Here is an 18,134-nt window from a genome sequence, read left to right as displayed (position 1 = left end):
CAGTTTTTTTAATGTGGCTGTTCTAATTTGTATTTTTTAAAATGATATAAAAGTAGATGGATACTATGTACCCATCTGCCAGCTCTAACAGTTATTACAGTCCATTAGGAGAATCCTAGTGACAATGGAAATAGTGTTAGGGAATGGGGGAAGGGAGAGAATAGAATTGTCCTTAATAAAGGACAGTGACAAGATATCTGGAAGCTTTTCATGTAAAATATGTATTCTCAATCTGACTTATAGGCTTTATAAAGTTAATTTTTTGTTTGTTTGGAGTTGATGAGGTTAAAAGCTCACAGTAGTCCTTAGATATCAAAATGATACAACTGACTTCCTGAGTCTCACTGTGACTAAGAGGAACTAGGCACTACTCTGAACCTACAAACACGCCTCTATTTATAGCACCAAGCACTAAGTCTTATGGGAAAAGCTCCTAAACCATTTAAAAATCCAACTATTTTAAGCACCTCACCACTTTCTAAGAACTTTGTTTGTTTTAACATCGTTCCCAAAAGCTGGGTCATAAATTGTGTGTGTATGTGTGTGCGTTTGTGCGTGTGCACACATATGTCCTGTTCTGAGGAAATGTGTAAAATGAGGTTAGTGGGTCTGAAGTGTTAAAGGCTCTGTGAAGAGCTCTAGCTGGGCTGCATTTGTGGGGTAAGGTCCTGGCATTTCATAATATGATTAAGAAATGAATTAGCTGCCTAAAAAAAAAAAAAAAAAAAAAAAAAAAAAATATATATATATATATATATATATATTAGAATGGGGCAGTATATATTGTTTAAAAAATATGAATCATGTACAGCTCATTTCAAATATTAGACATATTTCCCATAACCATTGAAAACATACATGTGTTAACTCTGGGATCTTGCTAAATTTAAACCCTGACTCAGTAGAGAAAGACAAGCCTTTCCTGCTTCTTTAGGGGAGGGAAGCGTGGAAGAGTCGCCCCAATAGAGAGCACTGCTAAAGGCACCCTCTGTGTGCCAGGAACTTCATGTGCCGGGAACTTTTAATGATGCAGAGAATTATTAGCCCTCCCTTTTTATTTCTGATGAGTAAAAACTGGTTGAAGATGTTTAAAATCTGCTTAAGATCACAGCTAATTTCTAGCATTGGTCTTTTTGACTCCAAAATCTACCCCTTCTCTTCGTTACCACACTGACACACCACTAGGCCAGTGACACCAAATGTCTGCTTCAGATTTTTTTTTTTTCATTTTTTTAGTGAGACAGACAGACAGGAAGGGTGAGAGATGAGAAGCATCAAACCGTAGTTGTGGCACTTCTGTTGTTCACCGACTGCTTCTCATACATGCCCTGACCAGGGGACTCCAGCACAGCCAGTGACCCGCACTCAAGCCAGAGACAGGACCCCACGCTCAAGCCAGCAACCCTGCACTCAAGCCAGTGACCTAGGGGCTTGGAACCTGAGACCTCAGGGTCCCAGGCTAATGCTTTATCCACCACACTATCACCAGTCAGGGTCAAATAGTCCTGAAGTAAGTTTTACTGGCCTTCTCTGCTGGGAATTAACCTTTTGGTCATGGCTTTCTATAAGGTGCCATGTGTTTAAAGTTCCCATTCATTTATATAGAAAGTTATATTACTACCCACTAATTTTGAAAAAGAAGCCTCCACTGCACCATGGCACTTACAAGATGATCATCAAAAAATGGTTATTTCTAGTAATTTTATTTCATCACCAGGAACTCAGAATGTAAATTAATGGGCACAGCTACTGGTCTTGTCTGAAAATAGCTGCATGACTGTGTCCACACAGTGACGAGAATATGTCAAAGCACAAGACTCGTGGGTTACAAGGGAAGCCTCCATGAAGGTTGACCAGGACCTTAGACTGAGGGCTGGCAGCTCTAAGTCACTGACTTTCTAGCTTGGTCACCAAATAGCACCCACTTGAGATTTTTAACAAAAGTGTTGTTGTGATTGTTGTTTTAAACCCAATCTTAAGGAACACATATGAAGAAGGTATGCAGTAGAGATTAGCCACCTGTCAGCTCTGGGCCTTGTGTTATCAAGTTACAGGCTGGACTCATTTAGTAGTTGTAATTAATTACATAATTTTTGGTTCAAGTTTAATTCCACTAAAATGTCATGGTGAAACTAGGCCATTTAGGAAGGTTTATGGATAAAAGGAAAATGATGAGCTTAACGGCTGTCATACATTTGATTCAGATTTGAGACACATGAGATGCTTGTAAACCGAGAGAGGACCCTCTCGTTCCATGAACAGCAGCTGTGCTCCTCACACATACAGGTTTCTGAACATTTAGACTCTTACTGAAAACAGACTGACGCCTCTGCTCTGAGATGGTCATAGGAGGCCTCGTTTCAGCCTGGGCCTCAGCGAGGTGACCGTGGGAGGCCTCTCTGGGGCTGCACAGAGCCCTGCAGGGCTGGAGGACCCCAGGTGTACAGGCAGCCTCAGGCTTGCGGTGATCACCACGGTCAGTAAGTGGAAATCTCGTCCTTGAGGGCAGGACAGAGAGTTCCCAGAGAACCAACCCAGCAGGTGGTTACAAACTCAAGGACATAAAACAGTTAGATTCTAACAGGGCTGTCACTTTGTCACGCTAACAACAGGCCACTGCTTCTGCACCTGGTTCTTGGTTTTTATCACTTTATGTGAAAACACCTCAACTTCCAAGGCCTGGTTGACCAAAGTGACTCACGTCTGTTTGTGTCCAACCAGGAGCCCAGCTCGGCTCCTCCATCTGTGACGGAAGTCTTCCCAGGGACTCACACGGGGGCTCACAGCACAGAACTGTTCTCATAGAACATCAATTCCATGTAAAGTTTTAAAATAGTTTTCATACTTTTATATTAAAGCAGACAGCTATATGGGGGATACACTGCAAGACACACAGAAATGTTAACAGAAGACAAGTTCTATGTTCAGAGCTGATGTTCACTTTGGCGGCTCCCCGGGGCACGCTGCCAGGACCGCTCGAGGAACATTGGCATGCCGGGTCTCCAGGCTGTTCCCTCAGGGCCTGGGCTGGAAGGGAAGGTCCTTCTCCCCGGGTCCCACTCCCAGCTCCCAGCCCAGCCCAGCAGGAGGCCTGGGTCCCTGGCACTGTCCCTGCAGCACCCTCACCCTACTATATTCTACGTCAACCATGGGGCAGGCACAGCTACGTCAGCCTTAGTTATGGCAACGGAGACTTTCCCTGTGCGGTAGATCAGTGGTCCCCAACCCCCGGGCCGCAGACCGGTACTGGTTCGTGGGCCATTTGGTACTGGTCCGCAGAGAAAGAATAAATAACTTACATTATTTCTGTTTTATTTATATTTAAGTCTGAACGATGTTTTATTTTTTAAAAATGACCAGATTCCCTCTGTTACATCCGTCTAAGACTCACTCTTGACGCTTGTCTCGGTCACATGATACATTTATCTGTCCCACCCTAAAGGCCGGTCCGTGGAAATATTTTCTGACATTAAACCGGTCCGTGGCCCAAAAAAGGTTGGGGACTACTGCAGTAGATGCTGCTGGCACAATGCTCTGCTGTGTGGCATCCTCATACCCTGCAATAGTGACGGAAAGATTAACTGGTACTGCGGACTAATGTGAGATGGGGTACCTATCCACGGGAATGGGTCTTTGAGAACAATTTGGGGTAAAGAAACACTGGCATGAGAAAGAACTCCAGGGTACAATGAGACGTGCTGAACTATCGCTAGTACAGCCAGTACCAGAAACACATCCACCAATCATGTGCTTGCGGATACACAGGAACATAAGACGCAGCCCTTGCCTCTGAGGTGACACCAGGATGACTCAAGTTCTTGACATTTCAGTGGCCTCCTATTCAAATTTGTTATTTTTCAGGCAAAATAATGATACATCTGTGTTTTCCTTTCAATACAGAGTTGACATGACTGTGAGAAGCCTTATATGGATGGAGGCTTAGGGTTAAAGGTCTTTACACTCAAACACCTACACTCATTTTATTGTTTCAGTAACAAATATAAGAAAAAGTAAGAATTCTTATCTAATAAGCAATAAGTGGCTCCCTGTTGTATCAGAGTGAGATTAATCATTTGACAAAATTTTTTAAAACAGTTCCCGACTACCACAAATTATACAGTCAAGTTTCCCCCGTTTGGGGAAATCGCAGGGGCGCACATCCGGAGTGCAGTGGATAAGCCTCGCCCTGGCGAGATCACCTTCGTGATCATGGTATCTCCTGTCAGGAAAGTATCTTTTGACAAACTTCTTAAGGATTAAAAAGAATTTAAAAAATTTTCTTCCAGGGCTGTAGAATCTGCTGTGCAAGCAATTTCTAGATTGAATGGACCACTGAACTAGATCAGAGATTTCGTTCACTTAGCTATGTTGTAACAAATGTAACCACTGAAGAACATAGATCCTCCACTAAAAGCTAATATATTCAGAGGACTAATAAAACACATATCCTGCCTTCCAGAATTCGGTCTTGGGCAAGTTGTGGTTCTCAAACATTTTTTCCTAAGGAGCTTAACTAGGTATTTGTCCTAATTGCACAACCCAAGAAATTTTAATACCAGAGATATACTATATATCTGTTTACATACTGTGGCCCTTTGAAAGGCTGCAACTCATTATCATAGCTAAGATTTCTCACTGCCCCCCTCCAAGGACAAACTTCACTCCCTAGGGGCAACAGGGCCCCACTGAGAATTCATGGTCTTGGGTAGATGTTTATTTAAGTCCCATAAGACATCCAGAAGGGTATGTACATACACATTCACACATACCCACACTTTTAAAAATTGAATTCTTAAAGGATCCCATAGTAAATATTTTACTATTTATGGGGGTACATACTGTCTCCTGGCACATTCTTCCTTATTTTTTGTTTTGTTTGTATAATCCTTTAGAAATATAAAAACCTTTCTTAGTTCAAAGATACCCTACACCAAAACAAGATACTAGCCAACGCTGGCCTGTGGGCTAGAGTTTGCTGACTCCTGATTTAGAGGGATAACAGCTAACATTTTTTGAGATCTTACCACTTACAAAAAAAGTAACTGTTTGTAGAATGATGGTTGCCAAGGGCTGGGTAGAGAGGGGAATGGGTAGTTATTGTCTAATGGGTACAGAGTTTCAGTTTTGCAAGATGAAAAGAGTTCTGGAGATGGATGGTGATGGTAGCACAATAATATGAAAGTACTTGATACCACTGAACTGCACTTAAAAATGTTAGCACAGTGGCCTCTGCCTCAGGCGCTAGAGTGGCTCTGGTCGCAGCATAGCGACGCCCCAGATGGGCAGAGCATCGCCCCCTGGTGGGCGTGCCAGGTGGATCCCGGTCAGGCGCATGCGGGAGTCTGTCTGGGTGTCTCTCCCTGTTTCCAGCTTCAGAAAAATACAAAAAAAAACATATATATATATTAGCACAGTAAATTTTTATATTATGTGTATTTTATCACAATAAAAATGTCATTAAAAAATGAACTATTTAACTTTCAAATAATACTCACCAAAAAACATATAAAGTAGATTAAAAAAAAAGGACATTTATTAGCTGAAGAACAGGAGTTGACAAGAGCTTTTACAACTTGCCCAAGTTACAAAGTCTGCGACTGGAGTGCTGAGATTTGGATCCTAGTTTGCAGATCCAAAGAAAATATTGAGTTCTTTGTCATTCTCACCACCAAGAACTTCTATTTATTTTCTCCAACAGATACCACATTGTCAAAGATTTTATCTGCTCAACAAGTAACACTTACTAATCATTAATTTTGCTTCCTAAGTAATTATTCAAAGACACATATTGAGGCCCTGGCCGGCTGGCTCAGTGGTAGAGCATCAGCCCAGCATGCAGATGTCCTGGGTTTGATTCCTTGTCAGGGCACAAAGGAAAAGCAATCACCTACTTCTCCAAGCCTCCCCTACTCCCTTCTCTCCTTCTTTCTTTCTCTTCCTCTCCCACAGCCATAGTTCGATTGGTTCAAGTGCATTGGCTCCAGGCATTGAGGATGGTTCAGTGAAGCATCTGCCTCAAGCACTATTTAGCTCAGTTGTGCCAGGTGTATCCTGGTCAGGGCTCATGCGGGAGTCTGTCTTTCTATCTCCTCTCTCACTCGGAGAAAGAGGAGGAGGGGGAGGAAGAGGGGAAAGGGAGGAGGAGGAGGAGGAGGAGGAGGAGGAGGAGGGGGAGGAGGAGGAGGAGGGGGAGGGGGAGGGGGAGGGGGAGGAGGAGGAGGAGGAGGGAGGAAGAGAAGAAGAAGAATATGTATCTACATATTAACAGAGCTTCAGATCCATTCATAGGTCAGCCCATTTTTGAAAGGTATACTGCCCTGGCCGGTTGGCTCAGCGGTAGAGCGTCGGCCTAGCGTGCGGAGGACCCGGGTTCGATTCCCGGCCAGGGCACACAGGAGAAGCGCCCATTTGCTTCTCCACCCCTCCATTGCGCTTTCCTCTCTGTCTCTCTCTTCCCCTCCCGCAGCCAGGGTTCCATTGGAGCAAAGATGGCCCAGGCGCTGGGGATGGCTCTGTGGCCTCTGCCTCAGGCACTAGAGTGGCTCTGGTTGCAACATGGCAACGCCCAGGATGGGCAGAACATCACCCCTGGTGGGCGTGCCGGGTGGATCCCGGTCGGGCGCATGCGGGAGTCTGACTGTCTCTCCCTGTTTCCAGCTTCAGAAAAAATGAAAAAAAAAAAAAAAGGTATACTTTAAACATATGATTTTAGCCAAAAATCAAAGAAATCTGGATCCTTCTTTAAGATTTTTCTTTACATAATGTGAGGTCCAAGAGGGGCAAGGACCTTTTGTATGTTTCACCCCACTCTCCAGTTCCTAGAACAGAGCCCAACACTGAGAACTGCTCACCCTCCTTTATCTCTGGGCTTCTTGTGTTTAGGAGATCCCCTAATATCTGTGAGGCTATCGAAGGCAGGTACAATCCAGGATTTCTTTCACTGCTCAAGTTTTACAATTTCATGACTCAAAAGTTATTCCAGTGGTATTCATTCAGTAACCGTAACTCAAGATCATACTATAGCACAGGATGTTAGTGTGCATTCTCGCAAAAACACAGAGTAAAATTTAAAAGGAACCTAAAGTTTAATGGGGTATAAAGTCCATAACTTGGCCAAAATAACAACAACAAACTTGAAAAGATTTTCAAGGAGTTAAGAAAAGAATCTTAACTAGTTGTTGAAACAGAATCCCACGTGGACTAAAAAAAAGGAAAAAACTGCTGTGGCCACCTGTTTATGACAATCCCCTCGGGGCAGTATCTGTGACCTCCTCCCTGGGCTCAGGACACAAGCCACGCCATCATACCTCATCCCCTTGGCTGTCTCAACTGTCACAGCCACATGACCTCAGCCAGGCCAATCAGAAGTCTTCCCTGGGATTTTTAAAACTTAAATTAGGGGGTAAAAGGATCCGGTTCTCTCCCAGACCACAGGCAGTAAAAATATCTATAGACTGGCACTGGGACTATCTTTCATGTAGAGAAAGTCCATCTTCAGTAAGAGAAAAAAAAACCCACACTCACAGAATAAGTCAATAGGTTGGAGAAAAAGGGTGCAGGAGCCAAACAGATACACAGTTGCATTCAAACCCCTGGTTCTGAATGTCCTTAAACCTGTTTCACCAGCTCATCCCAGTTTGTTTAAAAGATTTTATATATATATTATATATATATCGCTATCCCCTTTTGCTTTAGCTAGATGAAGTGAGTTCCAGTCACTTGTGACTAAAAATGTTAATACAGGGCTGAGACTGCTGATTGACCTGGAAGGATAAAGTGCACCGTCCCGGAGAAAGTAGGCTAAAGGTAGCCAGCTCCTCAGCTCACCGTGGACTGGCTACTCACCCTTCCACCACCTCAAATTTTCATCACTTTCATGAAAAGTGACTTCAGGCTCTATATAATAGCGAGCTTTAAGAGACCTGCTGAGAATGTAACACCTTCCAATTGCTCCTGTACATTATATTAACCTATTGAAAGAAACCTTGCAACACAAAGAGAACAAGAAGAAATGTTTACTTTCTTTCAACCTAGCCACCGACCCAATCACCCTTGATCTTTCTGATTTTGTATCCTTGTTTTTTTACCTTTCCTTTCTGTCACTTTTTAAAATTTTTCTTGAATTTATTGGGGTAACATTAGTTACTAAAATTACATAGGTTTCATGTGTATATCGATAGTTCTGTAACATATCACCTGTATATTATATTGTATATTCACCACCCCAAGACAAGTCTCCTTCCGTCACCATTTATCCCTTTACTCTCATCTACCTCTCCTCGCCCCCCTTTTGCCTCCTATAATCACCACACTGTTGCCTGTGTCTATGAGTTGTTGTTTTTGCTTAATCCCTTTATCTTTTTCACCCAGTCCTCAACCCCCATCCTCTCTGACAGCTGTCAGTCTATACTCTGTATCTATGAGACTGTCTCTATTGTGTTTGTTCATTTATTTTGTTCATTAGATTCCACACATAAGTGAAATCATATGGTACTTCTTTCTGAGTGGCTTATTTGACTTAGCATAATACTTTCCAGGTCCATCCATGCTGTTGCAAAAAGTAAGATTTCCTTCTTTTTTATGACCAAGTAGTATTCCACTGTGTAAATGTACCACAGCTTTTTTATCCATTCATCTAATGATGGGCACTCAGGCTACTTTTAAATCTTGGCTATTGTAAAGAACTGCAATGAACATAGGGATGCATATATTTTTTGGGGTTTTTTTACTTTTTATTTATCAAGAAAGAGAAAGAGACACACAGGGACAGACAGACAAGAAGGGAGATGGATGAGAAGCATCAATTCACTGTTGTAGTACTTTAGTTGTTCATTAGTTGCTTTCTCGTATGTGCCTTGACCAGGAGGGGCTCCAGCTGAGCCAGTGACCCCTTGCTCAAGCCAGCGACCTTGGGGTCATGTCTATGATCCCACACTCAAGCCGGCAATCCTGCGCTCAAGCTGGATGAGCCCGTGCTCAGGCCGGTGACCTTGGGGTTTTGAACCTGAGTCCTCAGCATCCCAGGCTGACGCTCTATCCCCATGATGGCGAACCTATGACACGCGTGTCAGCACTGACACGCGCAGCCATTTTCGATGACATGCGGCCGCATACCAGAGAAGTATGGGGCCGCATACCGAGAAGGATGTTTCATCCTCGGCTAATGCACGGCCAGGTGCAGTAGCCGAGGATAAAACATTTGCTGTAGTGTATTCACTCTGTGCCAGAGGTCTGTAGACCAAAACAACAGAACTCCAGCACAGAGCATCTAGTTAGGCCTAACTTCCGGTTAGGCCGTTAGGGGATCTTCGACCTCACTTCCGGCCGGCGGAGCAGAGAGCAGCGGAATGCCGCAGGTGATGCATCTCTGGGGGCCCTGTGATCACCATTACCAGCAACCACATAACCACAGCAACCATCATCCAATCTACTGTTCTGGGGTGTCGTGGATTTCTAATTGACCATCATTACTGAGTTAAGTGAGGGGGAGGCTGGGAGAGGCAGGGCCTGTGCTATGGGTGCCGTTTCCTGCCTTAGAAATAGCGGCAGCCATCTTAATTTACATAAGATGCAACCTGCAGAATTTCAAGACAGCTTCTGGGCTCAGGTGTTTGTCGACTTGAGGTCAAAGCTTGAGACTCTGGAAAGGTGCCACTGGGAGAATCAAGAGGAGTGCCACTATGAACAGGAAATTTGGAGTGCTTGGAACTGATTACCAGACACTCTTAGCACCCTGAAAAATATAGTAATGGCTTTACTCACAATTTTTCCCTCTACGTATTTTTGCTAGACCTTATTCTCAGTGTTAAATAATAGCAAAACCAACAGAAGAAACAAATTGACAGATGACGTCAGTAGCGCTTGCTAGGGCTTGAAGTGTACAAAATACCAACCTTCAACTGAAGATTTAGCCAATGAAATTCAGCAACAAAAAAGTCACTAATAGACAGGTTAATTAAAGAATTCCCCCTCCCCCTCACTTATCTTAGTTCACGGCACCCCACACAAGTTAAATAATATCAAGACCAACAAAAGAAAACAACTGACAGATGAACAAGTCACTAAGCAGGTAAGTTAAATAATTACTTTTTGGTTTATTAAATACAGTTATATATTACAATTACACAGTTTTGTTATTTAAACTATAAATATCGTGAAATTATGGGATTTTTTCTTAAAGTGACACACCACCCTAGTTATGCTCAGTTTTTTGGCAAATTTTGACACACAAAACTCAAAAGATTGCCCATCACTGCTCTATCTACTGGGCCACCACCTAGTATGGCTGAAATTAGTTTGAAACACTAATTTCAAATTAGTGTTTCAGGTTTCTTCGAATACATTCCCAGAAAAGAAATTGCTGAATCATAAGGCAGCTCCAGTTTTAATTTTTTGAGGTAACTCTATACTGCTTTCCACAGCGGAAAATCCACCTTCTCACCAATCATGCATTGAGTGTTTCCTTTTTTCCACATCCTCCTCACCACTTGTTTGTGGATTTATTGATGACAGCCATTCTAACAGCTGAGGTGATATCTCACTGTGGTTTCAATCTGCACTTCCTTGATGACTAATAACACTGAGCATTCTTTCATATGTCCATTGGCCACCTGTATGTCCTCCTTGGAGGAAAGTCTACTCAGGTCCTGTGCCCATTTTATAATTGGGTTCTCTTTTTGGTGTTGAGTTGCATAAGTTCTTTATAAATTTTGGATATTAACTCCTTATCAGATGTATCATTGGTGAATATGTTCTCCCATTCATTGGGTTGTCTTTTCATTTTGTTGATGGTTTCCTTTGCTGTGCAAAAATCTTTCTGGGATGGTAGAGAGACAGAGACTCTGAGTCTCCTCTTCTTGCTATCCTGGTTATCAATACAGGCATACCTTAGATATACTGTGAATTTTTCTGCCAGACCCTCTTCCTATGGTTTTTTTTTGTTTTGTTTTGTTTTTGTATTTTTCTGAAGCTGGAAACGGGGAGAGACAGACAGACTCCCGCATGCGCCCGACCGGGATCCACCCGGAACGCCCACCAGGGGCGACGCTCTGCCCACCAGGGGGCGATGCTCTGCCCCTCCGGGGCATCGCTCTGCTGCGACCAGAGCCACTCTAGCGCCTGGGGCAGAGGACAAGGAGCCATCCCCAGCGCCCGGGCCATCTTTGCTCCAATGGAGCCTTGGCTGCGGGAGGGGAAGAGAGAGACAGAGAGGAAGGAGGGGGGGTGGAGAAGCAAATGGGCGCTTCTCCTATGTGCCCCGGCCGGGAATCGAACCCAGGTCCCCCGCACGCCAGGCTGACGCTCTACCGCTGAGCCAACCGGCCAGGGCCTTCCTATGGTTTTAATATATTTTTTCCATGTAAAACTAGCTGAAGCCATTCACCATTAAATCTGTTCAATTTGGCCTTTAGTCATTTGGCTCAGAGGTAGAGTGTTGACCGGGCATGTGGAAGTCACAGGTTCAATTCCCAATCAGGACACCTGGGAGAGGCGACTATCTGCTTCTCCCCCCACCCCACCTTCCCTGCCTACAGCCATGGCACAATTGATTAAAGCATGTTGGTCCCAGGTGCTCAGGATGGCTCCACAGAGTCTCACCTCAGGTTCTAAAAATAGCTCCGTTGTGAGTATCGCTCCAGTTGGGTAGAGCATTGGCCCCAGACATGGTTGCCAGGTGGATCCTGGTCACGGTGCATGCGGGAGTCTGTCTATCTCTCCTCCTCTCACTTAAAAAAAAATCTGCTCAATTTTACCTAAGAATGGGAGCTATGAATAAAAACAATATGCAACTAAACAAACAAAAAAAAACCCAATATGCAACTAAATTAGTTACCAGGCACAAGAAAAACTGATAGTTTGCCTTAACAGAAAACTCAGAAAATGAGTAATTTACAAGCAAGACATCTGAAAAGGGTTCTTTTTTTAAACATCTAAGATTATTATTTCAGACTTTATCTAAAAAGGAGGTAGATAAGAATTACTCTCTAAACAAAGACTATGTAAAAGCAAATGCCCATATAATCTTATTTTATTTTTAAGAAAAATTCTGAATAATTACAGAAGTCACTTTTTCATTACTGATAATTAAGGCAAGAATAGAGATTTTGCCATGTAACAGAGGTTAATTCAAAGTCAGTCTATGTATTTCTAAACTAGCAGTGGTTTCTAGAGAGCAGTTCCACCATGGACCTGGCAAGTGCCCTCCTGACCTGGGTCCTCTCTGCCCACCAGACTGTAAGCCCTCCCGACCCGGTCCTCTCTGCCTACCAGACTGTAAGCCCTCCTGACCTGGTACTCTCTGCCCACCAGACTGTAAGCCCTCCCGACCCGGTCCTCTCTGCCTACCAGACTGTAAGCCCTCCTGACCCGGTCCTCTCTGCCCACCAGACTGTAAGCCCTCCCGACCCGGTCCTCTCTGCCCACCAGACTGTAAGCCCTCCTGACCCGGTCCTCTCTGCCCACCAGACTGTAAGCCCTCCTGACCCGGTCCTCTCTGCCTACCAGACTGTAAGCCCTCCTGACCCGGTACTCTCTGCCCACCAGACTGTAAGCCCTCCCGACCCGGTCCTCTCTGCCCACCAGACTGTAAGCCCTCCTGACCCGGTCCTCTCTGCCCACCAGACTGTAAGCCCTCCTGGCCCGGTCCTCTCTGCCCACCAGACTGTAAGCCCTCCTGGCCCGGTCCTCTCTGCCTATCGGACTGTAAGCCCTCCTGACCCGGTCCTCTCTGCCTACCAGACTGTAAGCCCTCCCGACCCGGTCCTCTCTGCCCACCAGACTTTAAGCCCTCCCGACCGGGGTTCTCTCTGCCTACCAGACTGTAAGCCCTCCCGACCCGGGTTCTCTCTGCCTACCAGACTGTAAGCCCTCCCGACCCGGGTTCTCTCTGCCTACCGGACTGTAAGCCCTCCCGGCCCGGTCCTCTCTGCCTACCAGACTGTAAGCCCTCCTGGCCCGGTACTCTCTGCCCACCAGACTGTAAGCCCTCCTGACCCGGTCCTCTCTGCCTACCAGACTGTAAGCCCTCCTGGCCTGGTTCTCTCTGCCCACCAGACTGTAAGTCCTCCTGACCCGGGTTCTCTCTGCCTACCAGACTGTAAGCCCTCCTGGCCTGGTTCTCTCTGCCCACCAGACTGTAAGTCCTCCTGACCCGGTCCTCTCTGCCTACCAGACTGTAAGCCCTCCTGGCCTGGTTCTCTCTGCCCACCAGACTGTAAGCCCTCCTGACCCGGTCCTCTCTGCCTACCAGACTGTAAGCCCTCCTGGCCTGGTTCTCTCTGCCCACCAGACTGTAAGCCCTCCTGACCCGGTCCTCCTGACCCGGTCCTCTCTGCCTACCAGACTGTAAGCCCTCCTGACCCGGTCCTCTCTGCCCACCAGACTGTAAGCCCTCCCGACCCGGTCCTCTCTGCCCACCAGACTGTAAGCCCTCCTGACCCGGTCCTCTCTGCCTACCAGACTGTAAGCCCTCCCGTCCCGGTCCTCTCTGCCCACCAGACTGTAAGCCCTCCCGACCCGGTCCTCTCTGCCTACCAGACTGTAAGCCCTCCTGACCCGGTCCTCTCTGCCCACCAGACTGTAAGCCCTCCCGACCCGGTCCTCTCTGCCTACCAGACTGTAAGCCCTCCTGACCCGGTCCTCTCTGCCTACCAGACTGTAAGCCCTCCCGTCCCGGTCCTCTCTGCCCACCAGACTGTAAGCCCTCCCGACCCGGTCCTCTCTGCCTACCAGACTGTAAGCCCTCCTGACCCGGTCCTCTCTGCCCACCAGACTGTAAGCCCTCCTGACCCGGTCCTCTCTGCCCACCAGACTGTAAGCCCTCCCGACCCGGTCCTCTCTGCCCACCAGACTGTAAGCCCTCCCGACCCGGTCCTCTCTGCCCACCAGACTGTAAGCCCTCCCGACCCGGTCCTCTCTGCCCACCAGACTGTAAGCCCTCCCGACCCGGTCCTCTCTGCCCACCAGACTGTAAGCCCTCCCGACCCGGTCCTCTCTGCCCACCAGACTGTAAGCCCTCCCGACCCGGTCCTCTCTGCCTACCAGACTGTAAGCCCTCCCGACCCGGTCCTCTCTGCCTACCAGACTGTAAGCCCTCCCGACCCGGTCCTCTCTGCCCACCAGACTGTAAGCCCTCCCGACCCGGTCCTCTCTGCCCTCCAGACTGTAAGCCCCAGGACAGCAGGCAATGGAACTCGACTGGGCCACTGCTATGCTTTCCATGCCTGGTAGTACTGGCACATCACAGGTGACCAATACATGTTTGGTGAATAAGTAAATAAAAAGATCAATAAATAAATGCAAGTTTATGCCCCACTTCCAGTGTGATGAAGAGTTTGATATAAGACAGTTTTTGAGGAATTGACAAGGATGAAAATCCTCTTTCTCTTAAATCCAAACTAATTCAGCACGTGTGGGGAGGGGCTCATGTCCTCTGTGCCAGGCACAGGACCAGTAGCTGCTGCCACACAGATACAGAAGACAGAGCCCCTATCCCTAAGGTGGGCATCAGTGTGAGCTGACATCACCTCAAGGCCCAACTCTCACAGGACCTCTCTACTCACCAGAAGGTTCATCTTTGGTAAGACTGTAAAAATAGGAAGAGAGGAGACCATGGAAAACTTAATAAAATGGTGGTTTTAAAATGCACTTAAGGCCTGACCTGTGGTGGCGCAGTGGATAAAGTGTTGACCTAGAAATGCTGAGGTCACCGGTTCGAAACCCTGGGCTTGCCTGGTCAAGGCACATATGGGAGTTGATGCTTCCAGCTCCTCCCCCCTTCTCTCTCTCTGTTTCTCCTCTCTCTCTGTCTCTCCCTCTCCTCTCTAAAATGAATAAATAAAAAAAATAAAAATAATAATAATAATAATAATAAAAAAATTAAAAAAATAAAATAAAATAAAATGCACTTAAGTATCCGAACTAGACACTATAAGTTTATAGTATCATATAACCTATTATGCCCACAAAAGCACTTCTACAGAAATTCTAACAGAGATGCTATGGTTCCAGGAACAAGCTCCCATGTTCCTAATTCCCCTTCTCTCTCTCTCAGAGCTGCTCAGGCAGAGGTGGCAGGAAAGAGAAGGAAGGAAGTGCAGCTTTGACCATGAAGGGTCTCCTAGGATGGGAAAATATGAGAAGAAAAGTTGGGGGATGGTGTGGTATTCCTATATGTATGGATCATTTGAGTATTTGAAGACAGAAGTGTCTGTATCTTTTATTTTGGACTTGATTAAACCCAGATGTACCTCTGTATACTGAATTCCACCTTACTGAAGATATTGCTATAATTGCCATCTGTTTGAATATATAAACCAGGGGTAGTCAACCTTTTTATACCTACCACCCACTTTTGTATCTCTGTTAGTAATAAAATTTTCTAACCGCCCACCGGTTCCACAGTAATGGTGATTTATAAAGTAGGGAAGTAACTTTACTTTGTAAAATTTATAAAGCAAAGTTACAGCAAGTTAAAGCATATAATAATAATTACTTACCAAGTACTTTATGTCGGATTTTCGCTAAGTTTGGCAGAATAAGTCTTTATAAAACAACCTACTATAGTTAAATCTATCTTTTTATTTATACTTTGGTTGCTCCGCTACCGCTCACCATGAAAGCTGGAATGCCCAACAGTGGGCAGTAGGGACCAGGATGACTACCACTGGTATAAACAGACAAATCATTCATCAAATTATAGCCAATCCTGTTAAAAAGCAGATTATTTTATTGGTTTTTGACGATATCCAATTCTGAGTCCCCCTCCCCAAACACAACAGATAGAATAAAAGTCTAACTCAGCCCTGGCCGGTTGGTTCAGTGGTAGAATGTCGACCCAGCTTGTGGAAGTTCTGGGTTCAATTCCCAGTCAGGACACATAGGAGAAGTGTCCTGGTTCTCCCCCCTTCCCCCCCCCTCCCTGCTCTATGTCTCTCTTTCTCCTCCCCTCCTACAGTCATGGCTTGATTCAAGTGTTGGCTCTGGACACTGAGGATGGCTCCATGGAGCCTCTGCCTCAGGCACTAAAAATAGTTCGGTTACAAGCATGGCCCCAGATGGGTAGAGCATCGGCCCCAGAAGGGTGTTGCCAGATGGATTCCAGTTGGGAGCATCCAGGAGTCTGTCTATCTCCCCTCCTCTTAAATTTAAAAAAAAACCCAAAAACCCTAACTCATTTTGGTACTGAGAATCTAAACACTCAGTTTGGTATTCTCCCTGATATCAAAAGTAAACAAAAAGAGATGATATATGTATTCTTTTAATATAGGTGTTATCAAAGATATAAAAGATTTTCTAAAAGCTGCAAGCTCTGTCCTCTATCCATTCACACACAGAACACCAATCTCACACGTCAGATAACACATTAGCTTCAGGAAATAACGGAGAAAGGGGCACACAAAAAAGACACGCCCTCAGTTAGTGATAACAAGTGGTATCCTTTCTATTTCTTATCTGGACTAGTTTAAGTCTAACTAATGACTTTACCAGTAGAATGACTAAAAGAAAAAGACTAATGAGTAGAATAAAAAGGGATGATAAATTCTAAGCCCTGTCTTATAATAAATTAGAGTATAAATTAAAAATAGATGGAATAAAAGCCACTATCACAAATACACAGGTGCAAACAAATGAGAGTATCTGGTCGCTTCACAAGCATTTCTGAAAGACACCGTAGTAGACCCTGGAGAACTAGAAGCATTACACTCTAATCATTCCTGAACAACCCAAGTCCCTCTGATGATAGCACACAGTCCTTCCTCCTCTATCCCAACTACAAGATTCTGTTGTCTAAACACGTAAGAGCAAAGAGGAACTGTTCGCTTCTTTGCTCATGGCCACCACAAACACAGCTCTATAGTCACAAAATAGTTCAAATTTCAGTTATAGCAGGGGCGGGAGGAATTACAAACTGGATCAGCCAGTAATTCTATTACTGCCTTCTTGAATTAGCAATCTTTTAGTTCTTAATTATCAAATCGCAATGGTTACACGCTTTCCTATATTAAGTACAGAAAGACTATAGGCTTTGTAGTCAGACAGGTGTAAATATGGCTCCAAAGTTTGTTACCTTTCTTGTTAGTAGCCTTGGAATAGTGGAAATCTCCTTGAATTTCAGTCTCTTGAAGAATGAAGTTGCCACCAGTTGCCTCACAGAGCTATTGAAATGGGCAATAATCCATATAAAGCAACCAGTCCAGTCAATGACCTCTATTTTTCACACCAGGCTGTCTATACCTGCTCTCACCCAAGGTATCTGCAGGCTGTCCACACAGGCACTTAGAGAGTGTTAAAGGTAAGTTTCAGCCTGTCAATCAGTTTGTGGGCTTACTGAAAGCAAAACTCTGTTAACATGAGCCTGCTTAAAGGGGAAGGGTTAACTTGGTACCAAAAAGTTAAAGTTAAATTGCTAGTGCATATGGTTTATGTATCAGTGCTATTTTGAAATGTGTCTTGAAATAAACAAAACACAAATCATCCTAGTTGGTCACTTCTATTTAAAAATGAAAAATATTGAATGTTTTGTTCCTGAACTTAGTTTTATCTAAAGACAACAAATTTTATGAGAAATCTTTTAGAGGCTGTATAAGTTAGAGGAAAAAGCAATGATAGTGAGGAGGACGATTTTGTATTAATGTCCAATGTAACACTGGACAAGCCTTTTGACCTCTCTGAGTGAATTTCCACAGGGAAGAGAGAGTGGGGTTCAGATAATCCCTAGCATCTCTTGATTCTGTGGGTTTTATGAATCTATGGAAAAACTTAAAGAATTATTATATGCCTTAATCATTTTTATTTTCTTTTATTTCTGTTTAAATTACCAAACATATTGGACCTTAAAGAACTGTTTCTAGTTAAAGAGTTTAGTCTATTTTTTTTAACTTAGTGTATTTTTTTTTAAGTGAGGGGAGATGTGAGACAGACTCCAGCATGCGTCCTGGCAGGGATCCACCCGGCCACCTCTGTCTGGGGCTAATGCTCGAATCAGCTGAGCCATCTTCAGTACTTGGGACCAATCAAGCCACCATCTGTGGGAGGGCAAAGGGGAGAGAAGGGGGAGAAGAAGGGAAAGAAAAGCAGATGGCTGCTTCTCTTGTGCCCTGACCAGGAGTCAAACCCAGCACGTCCATACGCTG

General features: G+C 44.9%; 1 protein-coding gene and 1 non-coding gene across 6 annotated transcripts in view; both read right to left on the bottom strand.

Moving 5' to 3' along the window:
* Nucleotides 1–18,134, bottom strand: part of IGF2BP2 (insulin like growth factor 2 mRNA binding protein 2) — a 189,150-nt gene that overhangs the window by 143,827 nt on the left and 27,189 nt on the right. The gene's annotated exons all lie outside the window — the stretch shown is intronic.
* On the bottom strand, nucleotides 4,077–4,234 carry LOC136380165 (U1 spliceosomal RNA). The gene has a single exon (XR_010746859.1). It is a non-coding gene; the product is annotated as a U1 spliceosomal RNA (small nuclear RNA).

This window comes from Saccopteryx leptura, chromosome 8, assembly GCF_036850995.1.
Source record: "Saccopteryx leptura isolate mSacLep1 chromosome 8, mSacLep1_pri_phased_curated, whole genome shotgun sequence".
NCBI classification, from domain to species: domain Eukaryota; kingdom Metazoa; phylum Chordata; class Mammalia; order Chiroptera; family Emballonuridae; genus Saccopteryx; species Saccopteryx leptura.
This window is presented reverse-complemented; position numbering and strand designations above follow the sequence as displayed.